This window comes from Rhinichthys klamathensis, unplaced genomic scaffold (genome assembly GCF_029890125.1).
Source record: "Rhinichthys klamathensis goyatoka isolate OS25496 unplaced genomic scaffold, OSU_Roscu_1.1 h1tg000025l_1, whole genome shotgun sequence".
In the NCBI taxonomy this organism is placed as follows: Eukaryota; Metazoa; Chordata; class Actinopteri; order Cypriniformes; family Leuciscidae; genus Rhinichthys; species Rhinichthys klamathensis.
This window is the reverse complement of record NW_026606576.1, coordinates 768,912-777,358: the sequence shown is the minus strand read 5'-3', so window position 1 is coordinate 777,358 and position 8,447 is coordinate 768,912.

Sequence of the window (8,447 nt, the reverse complement as noted above, 5' to 3'; positions counted from 1 at the left end):
GGTCATCCCCAGAGTAGCGGGATATCACGTCATTGCGTCATCTGGGCGTTATGTTTTCCGGTGCTCGACTGCTCTGTGTGTGTATTTTTTTGCCATAGCTATGGTTTGGCGTCTAGATTGGTGTTTACTGATTTTTCTGCTCCGCTGGTGTCTGTTCGGAGGTACTGATCGTACTGCTCGAGAGGGCATTTCCTCTACGTTGTAGTTCCAGTTAGAAAAGAGACTCGATCGCACGTACAACACGGTGTGCTGTGAGTGACTGCTGCTCGGTAGGTCCATTGTATTGTGTATCTTTGGGTGTAGGACTGTTTGTTGCGTATGTAGGTTTTTTTTGTTTTCTCTCTGTGTAGTAAATGGTATGAGGGAATAGTCTGCTGGATATTTGAACGGAAGTCCCGCTGATTGGTATGTTAACCCACTCATGTCTTTATGTCCATGTTAAAGTAAAAGTATGTTCTTTTAATTCTGTTTCTTGTGTATTTTAGGCCGTTAAAGTGGGCGTTTGACACTGATTAGCATCGACGCTGTTTTGCTCGTTGCTGTTTTTCTTTTTTGATTGCTTTTGTTGATTTTAATTTTCTTATTGGTTTGGTGTTTGTCATTTCATTTTAGAAGGTATGGCTTACCTAGTCCCGTGTTAATTCTTTTCTGAATTCGTTTTAGTTCAGTAATATATTTTTGTAATGGTCTCTTTTGGTTTATTTTGTTTTTCTTATCATATTTGGCTTGTCTTTAGATTTCGAAGATTAATTGATTTAGTTTTTGTGCTGGATGCCTTTATTGAAGGTAAGCGACAGTATGTTATTTTCTTTGTTTATTACTTATTGCTGACATTAACAATTTAAGCCTGTTGTGTTTCAATTTATTTTCTTTCTCTCTCCAGGAGCAGGGGTGACCCAAAAGCGGGCAGGCTAGCCATCCTCCGCATGGTGAATGGAAACTATCCTTTTAAAGAGTGCGGTGTAGGTTTTCTTGCAGTGCATTTCACTGGAGTGTGTGTGCTTTGGACGTTTTGGGCATGGTGTACTAATTGCGGGCTGATTTGAAGTCCACTGCTCAGCCTACTCCGCAGCTCAGCGACGAGAGCCCCCATCTGTTTCCTTGTTGGAGCTAGTTGTTCATATACCAATCAGTGGCCTTGTTCCATTACAATTGTTTTATGGACCCTAGTGGTCTTTTTATTTATGATCATTGAATAAAGGGCTTTTTTCTGTACGTCTCAGTGTTTTGTGGTTGTAGGAAGGAAAACGAACTTGTGCCCTTTTATGGGTATTTGCCCAGCTGGTTCAATGCTGGGGTAGTGTAGTCGTTTTTTTTTTTTATTATAGCTCTGTATATGAGAGCGCAGCCCCTTTATCGCCACACTATTGTTAATAAATCACCATTCACCGCTAATCTCTGTGCTTGGGCCCTGTCATTTCCAGTGGTTCCTGACATAACACTGTGATACCCAACTTTATACACAAATCGTAAGTTATGACCATAACTATGGATCTATGAGACCGAACGATGACCATCACCACGGTCTTACCTTGAATGACGCCATTCTTCCGCCTATCCTCGAGACCTAATATCAACAATGTCAGGTGACTGACCTTAGGGGTTGGCTATATAACATCCAGGTGAACCAACCATTTCCTCTTGCCTGAAACACCCAGTTCATCCTGAGTGACAAGGGATGGTGACGGTCATCGTTCGGTCTCATAGATCCATCGTTATGGTCATAACTTACGATCTATTTCGACCTCACTCAGACCGTCACCACGGTCTTACCTTGGATGACTTATACCGCCAGGGTCACGAGGGAGTCATTTAGTCACAGATAATACAGCAGACCCCAAAGAATTCGGATTTGCCACATTAATCCTATAAAATCTAGTGAACGTGTATGGGCTGCTCCAAGAGGCTGCTGCACAGATGTCTGAGAGCGCTACCCCCTTGAGTGCCGCCCAGGAAGTAGCCATGCTCCTGGTAGAGTGAGCCACCAGATCACCAGGGATAGGTAGATTTTGGTTGACATAAGCTTGTGAAATTGTATCCACTACCCAATGAGACAATCGTTGCTTAGACACAGGTTTGCCTGCACACCTCTTGTCAAAGCATATGAATAGTTGCATGTGTGACTGCCGTAATTGATGAGTACGCTCAATGTATGTGTGCAATGCTCTAATAGGACATAGAGAATAATTATCTAACCCAGCACCCGAATAAAGGGGATCTGGACGGAAAGCATCAAGCTCAATCACTTGATTTATTAGGTTTACTAGGTTTACGGACCTTGGGTAGAAATGACGGGTTTAGCCAAAGAAAACCCCCCGTTTTTTCCGCCTTCCATCTCAACCATTCTTCACTGACTGATAAAGAGTGTAATTCACCAACTCTCTTGGCTGAACATATCGCCAGTAGGAAGACTGTCTTCCATGTCAAGAACTTGAGATCGGCTTGCTCCAGAGGTTCAAAAGGTGCTTTGGTCAGTGAGTGTAAGACAATAGAAAGGTCCCAAGCAGGTGCTCTCATACTTCTCCTTGGATGTAAACGGTGTGCACCCTTAAGAAATTGAGACACCAAAGGGTGTTTGCCAATATTTGCACCATCCACTGACACATGAAAGTGGGAGATGGCTGCAATGTAGACCTTTATGGTATTAACTGACTTCCCCGAATCCATCAATGATTGAAGAAAACGAAGAACCAAACTGGTGTCACACATGGCTGGATCTAGTTGTTGGTCTTGACACCACCTTGAGAATATCCGCCACTTGCTAGAATAGTTACTCCATGTAGATGGTGCCTTAGAACTATTTATTGTCCTCAATACAGCTTCGTCTAAGTCTTTAGAGAGGGGTTGAGCAAGGGCCATACCCACAGTTGTAGTATCTCTGGTTTTGGGTGCCAGATTTGGCCCTCCGCTTGGGAGAGAAGATCGGCTCTCTTTGGTAACTGCCAAGGTTGACCTTGGACCAAACGTACAAGGTTCGGAAACCAATGCTTTTTTGGCCACCTGGGGGCCACAAGTAAAACCTTGTGATGACCCAACGCTACCCTGTTGAGCACCAGGTGAATCAGAGGTAGGGGAGGAAAAGCGTACAACAATTCCTCCGGCCATTCTTGAGATAGTGCATCTATCTCCAAGGGACCTCCCTGGTTGTTCAGGGAATACCATAGATCGCAATGAGTTGTCTCTGTAGTCGCAAACAGATCGACCCTCGCCATTCCGAACTGACTCCATATGATTCTTACCGCTTAGGGATGGAGACGCCACTCTCCCGGGAGAGGTCCAGTTCGAGACAGCAGGTCTGCTGCTCTGTTTGCTACTCCCGGTATGTATACTGCTCTGAGTGATGAGAGCTTCAGAAATGCCCAAGATAGTAGTTCCTTTGTCACCTGGAGACATCGCGCTGATCTGGTGCCGCCTTGGTGATTGATGTGGTACACTGCAGACATGTTGTCTGTTCTCACCAAAACATGTTTGTTCTGCAACAACGGGAGAAAAGCCCTCAAGGAGAGATGGACTGCCTTGAGTTCCAGCACATTGATGTGCTCCGAGGTCCAAGGGGATTCCCAGAGTCCCCTGATGGACCTGCCTTCCCAAACTGCTCCCCACCCCGTTAGAGAAGCATCTGTCATTATCACAGATCGCCTTGCTGGGATGTTGCCTAGAGGAACCCCTTGTGATGGTAACGTCTTCATATTCCAAGGGCGTAACATTTGGATACATCTTCGTGTAACCTTTATCTTCACATGCCTTTGTAATTTGGGATGCAAGTAGAAGTTGTTCAACCAACGTTGTAGTGGACGGGCTCTGAGAAGGCCGAGTGGGACCACAGTCACTGCCGATGCAATCATGTCCAATAATCGCTGAAATTGAATTAACTTAATTATCTTGTTCAGACGAAATGACTGAGCTAGACTGACCAACTGTTCCACCCTCTGGGGTGACAAAGATGCAGTCATCAGTTGGGAATCCAGCGAAATTCCCACAAACACTGTCTGTTGTCTGGGACTTAGATTGCTCTTTTCCCAGTTCACCTTGAAACCCAGTGACTGTACATGTTGAAGGACCATTTCTGTGTCCTTCAGTACTTGGCTGCGAGAAGGAGCACCAATTAGCCAGTCGTCCAGGTATGATAGAATTTTTAAACCTGCACATTGAAGAGGATGAAGGGCTGCAGAAACCACTCTGGTGAAGACCCTTGGAGACAGAGACAGGCCAAATGGAAGGACCCTGAACTGGTAGACCCGATCTTGAAAAGCAAAGCGAAGAAACGGGCAATGATCCTGACAGATGGGTATGTGGAAATATGCATCCTTTAAGTCTATGGAAGTGAACCATTCTCCCGGTTCTATGGATTCCAGAATTTGAACTGTAGTCAGCATTTTGAAGGGCAATACTTTTATGAATCGGTTCAGCTGTCGTAAGTCCAGAATGGGTCGAAGTCCCCCGTCTTTCTTTGGTACTAGGAAATACTTCGAATAGAACCCAGTGAGCTGTTTGCTGGTACTTATCTGTACAATTGCTTTTTTCTGTACTAAGACTGTGATTTCGTTGGCCAAAATTTGTGCCTGGACTGGGTTTCTGACTATGGTCATTTGAACCCCTGAAAAAGTAGGAGGGCGCCGCCGGAACTGTATCCTGTATCCTGTCTTGATGGTATCTAGAACCCAAGGATCTGATGTTACCTTCTCCCAACTGTCCAGGCATAGTTGGGAGAATTCTCCGGCGACTCCAAGACCGCTATGCCTGGCCTCCCCGGGGTTTGAAACCCCTGGTAGTACGCCTCTTAAATGACCCTCCCCTGACTGGAGTGTGAGACTGGTCAGTTTGGGGAGCCTGGTAAAATGGTCTGGTGCCTCGATCATGGAATTAGTAACCCCTGGTTCGCCTTCTGTCATACCCTCAAGTTTCTGAACGAGGAAAGTGTGGGGGCTGAAAGGAATGGGCTGCTCTATGGCCATATTTGGTAAGTCCACCAAATGTCTGCTGAACTGATTCCCTTCTGCGTCTTGCTTGATCAGCAGTGTCCAGCAGAGACTGTGAATCAGTGTGAAATATCCGACCTGGAACCACTGGCATATTAGTCAGGTCCTTCCTAATAGCGTCAGGCAAAGATGTCTGCGCCAACCAGATTTGTCTTCTGGCTTAGATAGCTGAAGACATGGATGCTCCAATATCCCTAGTAAGCTGTGAGTGTGTGATGAGTGCTGTGTCAATTAAACTCATCATATCATGTGTGTCGGATGTAAATATTCCTAACGTGAATGTATGTATTTCACTAATTATCCTTCTTGTTGGTTTTTATTTATTTACTTTTATTTTAAATAGTCTATGAAAATGTTACTTTTTTTATATCATTAGTGTTCATTTGGAAGGGGAGTTTAATGATGTGTTAGTATTGACGTTGTGACGTCATTTCTGAGCAGCTCGCGCTGCGTCCTCAGACTGCTTTGTGCACGCTGAGGAGAGGTGATACAATCAGAGAGAAACATTTTTCATTGCTGTCTCTCTCTTTAATCCATCCAGCACCATCCAATGTTCCATGAGAATAAACCTTCAGTCAGAAGCAGTTCCGGTATCCTGTGTTTTCTATGAGTGACAACACACCACACAACACAACGCAGATAGAGTACAATGGTCAGAATGGGACCGGTTACAGTGGTGCCGTGCCCCGGATGAAGATCAGCTCGTCTTCCAGGATCTTCATCCAAGGATCAATGTCGTTTGGTTACCGGTGGATGCTGCATTTCACTCAAGGTTTCAATGAACAGTAACACAAATAGGTTCATTTTTGCTGAACTGGACATTTCACTTCATAATTAGCGCCACTAATTTTATTATTTTTTCCCTCTTGGTATAATTTAATCATTTATTGTGTTGGCGCTTTTTTTTACACTTGAATTACATTACTCATTGTTTGGTAACCTGTGTGTTAATGAGGAATGATGGCACATGGTTTCAATGCAGACAATTTTAATGCTGATGGGAATATGTCAGATTTAAGTTCTGGGAGAGGTAGATTTCTCAGTGACCGTACATTCACACCTGTTGCAGGGAGGGGTAATGTAGAACAAACATCACCTGAACTTTGTTCCACGCGAGTAACTGAACAGACACCTAGTCAGTTACGGGGTAATCCATTATCCGTCTGCCCAGACTTAAGTGATCCAGCATGGTATCAGCTTATAACACACATTGCTCAGGAAGTAGGAACGACTATAATCTCTGCTCAAAGTAGGGTAGCTTATGGGGAAAGAGCAACCAGCAACGCACAGACTCAAAGTTTAGGTGCAGGTCAGACATTCTCAGAGGCACCCTCACTTAATTTGACAGGGGTTAAACTAGTCATGCAGTCTGAAGCAAAAGAGCCCCCTGTTTTCCGAGGGGATGGAACAGATAAGTTTAGTGTGCATGAGTGGGAGGATTTAATGGACACTTACCTGTGGAAAAGAGGCATACCAATGTTGGAGCACTATCAAGAAATCCTCTCAAGGCTGATGGGTAAAGCCAAAGACATTGTTTGAATTACCCTTCGCAGTAACACTTCCCTAAGACCCTCTGAGAACCCAAAAGTGATATTTGATATTCTGAAACAGAATTTCAGCGAGGTCAGATATTCCTACATGCCCTTAGCCGATTTCTATGGGACAGTGTCTGTTGCTGGAGAAAACCCAGTTGAATACTGGGTCCGTTTAAATAAGGTTGTGGATGTTGCAGAGGAGGCTCTAACTAGGCTTGGGCGACAGATGGATAATCCATGCCAGGAGGCAGCCATGATGTTTGTCAAACACTGCCCAGACCCAACTCTGTCTGCTATTTTCCGCTTGAAAGCACCAGATAAGTGGACAGCGAACGAGGTACAAGAGCATCTTGACAGATATCACACTGAGCAAAAGGAACAAATCCAAGCTGTCAAATCCAAGCGTAACTTTGTTGTGAGAAACGTTACGACTCATACCCAGTCACCTATGGAGGGTGAGGTCTCCAACAGTGTTTTTCCTCTTGTGTCACCTCATAACATTAATGCAAGCACCCCATCTCATCCACAGAATGATGATAACTGCATGAAGACGCTCATCAGTTTACTTGATCGTGCTCTTTCCCAGAATAGTCAAGCAGTGATGAGGCGCCCTCGGCCAAGCCAGCCTCCTGTGAGAGCATGTAAGGTATGCCATTCCCTTGAGCATTCAACTTTAGCACATTGTCGACGACAACGACTTTGTCTTGCCTGTTTCCAACCTGGTCACATAAAGAGGGATTGTGAAAATAGCCAACCCAATGATCGCGATCAGTTTTCACAGCCACCTCAAGGTTCACCGGCTTTAAAATAGTCGGCCCACACCTGGAGAGGGGACGTGTGGGTAGAGTGGAGCAAACTCTCGAAAATGCTGATCTTATGCAAGTTTATGAAAACACCTGTGCACAATCTCCTGCTGAAGTTAAAGTGATTGCACAGAATATGCAATCCCTTGAAGTGTTTGATAAATTGTTTTATGCACCCGTCTGTGTCAATGAAAAATTCCAGATGATGGGAATGTTGGACTCAGGATCTATGGCATGTAATTTCAGTGAAGCAGTAGAGAGCAGAATGCTGAGTGAGGATGTGTTGCCGAAGCCCACACCATTGTCACAGGAAATAATGTTAATAGGCTGTGGAGGTCAAGAAACTAAGCCAAAATGCATGTATGAAGTTGAGCTGAAAGTGTGTGGCGAGAGATGTTTAGTACCCATTCTAGTTGTGCCAGGACAAAGGGACGACTTGATCATTGGTACCAACGTGATTAAGTTCCTCATACACAGGATGAAGATCAGTGATGATTATTGGAGGATTGTGTCTAACAGTGTCTCAGAGCCATCTTCATCGTGTGAAAATTTTTTGGATGTCATGGCAAATACTTGCCGCTGGAGAGGTGGAGATCCACCCGACAAGGTTGGGACTGTTAAGCTTCAGTAGTCAGTTACCCTAATGGACAAAAAAGAGCACCTTGTCTGGGGGAGGCTGCCGAGTAATACTGCTATGTCACCAGGGAGTACTGTAATTGTGGAGGCCAGTTCTTCCAGATCCATGCCACGGGACATCATCGTTGGCCGAGTTGTTACACCGTTGTGGGGAGATCGTTGGGTTCCTCTAAAAGTTACCAACCTTTTAGACAAACCAGTCACCCTAAGAAGAAATCGTAAGCTTGCCGATGTGTTCCCATGTCTGGCTGTGGAAGATTTTGAGCTGTTGCAGGGTTTCAGTCATGTACAATTGCCCACATCCGAGAATTCTTGTCAACTCGGTGCCACAGATGATCTTAAACAAAGACTAACGGACGTAGGCCTCAGTGACATCGACATTGACACATGCTCTGTCAAGGGTGCAGCGAGAGAAAAGCTTGTTCAGTTGCTTGAGAATTACCAGTGTTTCCGCTACATTCAATCTGCCGTGGCGGGCCGCCACACCTAAAATC